This window comes from Aplysia californica, unplaced genomic scaffold, assembly GCF_000002075.1.
Source record: "Aplysia californica isolate F4 #8 unplaced genomic scaffold, AplCal3.0 scaffold00656, whole genome shotgun sequence".
Taxonomy (NCBI): domain Eukaryota; kingdom Metazoa; phylum Mollusca; class Gastropoda; order Aplysiida; family Aplysiidae; genus Aplysia; species Aplysia californica.
In genome coordinates, this window is record NW_004797926.1 from 157,913 (window position 1) to 160,697 (window position 2,785).

Sequence of the window (2,785 nt, forward strand, 5' to 3'; positions counted from 1 at the left end):
CACATAATGTATACATGTACCTTTATTATGTGTTCCTATGCTTTGTCCCCTTCAAGTGTTCTGAGAATCTGTATAATTGAAGGAAATGTGATGGTTTAAGAAGGTCGCCCGTTTGATCTCATTGTATTGCATACATGTAATTGTAACTGTGTTATGCACCTCCATTGATACAATTATTATTTAACTAGTTCACATAGGGGGAGGGTTGATTGCCTGTAGGACCAATTCAGGTTGAAAAGGATGCAACGTCCCAGCAGACAGGCGGAAGTTCTCTATCAATTAACTTCTTCCACACAGGAATCGAACTAACGCCTTCTGTGTGTGACTGCCAAAAGAACTTTACTGTTACACCACAAATGTTCACTCGAGCAGCAAAAATTACAGATCTTCTAAGAAGAGACACACTTAGATCACCCGTGTACAAAAGAAATGAGGCTTGGGATATACTTTGGAGTGAAAACACGAGCACATTATGTTGCTTTACATTTTGCTGCCGTACTTTATTTATATCATCTACTGTTACCTCTGACAGTCAATGGTGGTGGGGGAAGATAAAGTGACAAAGATAAATAGATATTTAGAAAGAAGGAACGAGAAAAATATTTATATAAAAAATAATAGGCTACGTATATATAGAGAGATAAAAAGAAAGAAAGATGGACAGAACAAAAGAAGGTAAAATGCTAAGGAAGACAGATAGGAAGATGAATTAACATATTTAAGATAGGTGGGTAGGTAGAGAGTATGCCAGACTGGAGCTTTACAAGTAGTAGACGACAACAACACTTCGCTTGAGGTACAAAAATTCCCTCAGAATTCAAAGGGTCGGAATCTATTTCACACCTTTATTCAGTTAATCAATCACTCTTTAATATTTGTGAAGACCCACAGGTCTCACAACATTTCTGTCATTTGTTGAGCAAAATGTTAAAAAAACAAAAAAACATTATGATCAGAATCACAACGGGCTGATTTAACATTTCCAAATGCAACAAGCTGAACAAATGCAAGACCGAACCTTCCAAGATGACCATTGTTGAGTACAAAAGTGTCATCTTAGACAAGTAGTCCTCTTGGACAGTGTCAGTAATTATATAGCAGAAAAAAAGAAAAAAACCAAAAAACCAAAACAAACCTTCAAACAAACAAAACAAAACAAAAATGCAAGAGGGAACTGGGAAAATGGTCGTTTGTACGACTGATTGTCTTGAAAAGACATCTCAGTGGGATAATTAAACTGCTCCTAATAAAATCAAAAGTCTAGTCTAAGTATGCTTCATTTGTTCGTAAAGATAATTTTGTACTTTGTGCCAGTATCATGTAATCATCATCATGTTAGACTCTAGGCCTATATTATAATTGTAAGCTTTCACAACTTCAGTTATTCCTTGACCTACTCAATAACACTTTCAATCTTTACAAACATCGTTGATTGTCGAAATAAAAGAGACAGCATCATGTTAAAAAAAGTGCCACTTGTAGATTACATTCTCCTCGATAGATAAAAAAAATCTCTACCAGAGAAACAACCGTTCTTTTGCATTTTGATTTGCTGCATTTAATTAATTTAATGAATAGGCCTATGTGACAATATATCACAGAGTAGTAGGCCTACAGTGTTACTTCAGATCTACTAGATTCCTCTCTCATGGGCTCAGTTGAGATGAAATCGTTCGAGCTGGAACTCGGGAGAGTACAGGTATTAATCTAATTTAAGACGACAAATAAAGGGAAACTCGAATTGTCATGGTTACGAAGCAAAAAATATGTACCAACATCTGATAGGCCAAAGAGACAAAATTGTGGAAAATGAAAACTGCAGTTACTTTCAAACTTGGATACATCATGGGTATTCGGGACTCAAGTCTGACTGAGACAATTTGTCTAACCGCTCCAACTCAGGATGAAATATGTTACATCACTGAATATTTGTGCAGTGTAAAGCTTAAATGTATGATAGAAAAAGACTTTATAAACATACACACTTACAAAAAATCAAAATGTGTACCATATAAATGCATGGTCAAAAAGTCAATAAATAGTAGGCCTTCATTGATATTATATTTTGGATCTCCTTTTTTTGTTCCAATTCTCTCTCTCTCTCTCTCTTTCTCTCTCTCTCTCTCTCTCTCTCTCTCTGTGTCTCTGTCTCTGTCTCTCTGTCTCTCTGTCTGTCTCTCTCTCTCTCTCTCTCTCTCTCTCTCTGTTCCATCATTAACCCATAAGTTACTCTCACAGAATCACATAGGCACCTGCTTTTTGTTCAGTTATTCTTCATAATTTCCCAAAATTGTTAGTAATTTCTGCTGCAGGACTTGTTCCCTCATTCAATTTGCTCTCTTGCTCTTACCGTCTTAGAATAAACAACAGGTACTGATCCACCCTTGCTTCAAAGCAATGGATATATTTACTAAGAGGATAGGGCAATATCTTTCTCACAGAATAAGTTACTCCCAATATAGTTTTGGGTTTTAAGTTACTTCCAGCATGACATTCTAAGTTACATCGGAGGAGGCCAAGTAACAAGGCGGCTTGGCAGGTATATATAACATTCACCATAGTGTGACAGTGAGTATAAAACGATGCGAGACAATAATCAACCATGTAAATCTCACAATGCTTTTTTCCCTCTTCACAAACTGATCGTATCACCGGACAAGGCAGATCAAATGGTCCTGATTAGAAACATTGTTTATGGAATTTAAAAATCACTTTGTGCGTCTAACAACCATGTCACACACACACACACACACACACACACACACACACACACACACACACACAC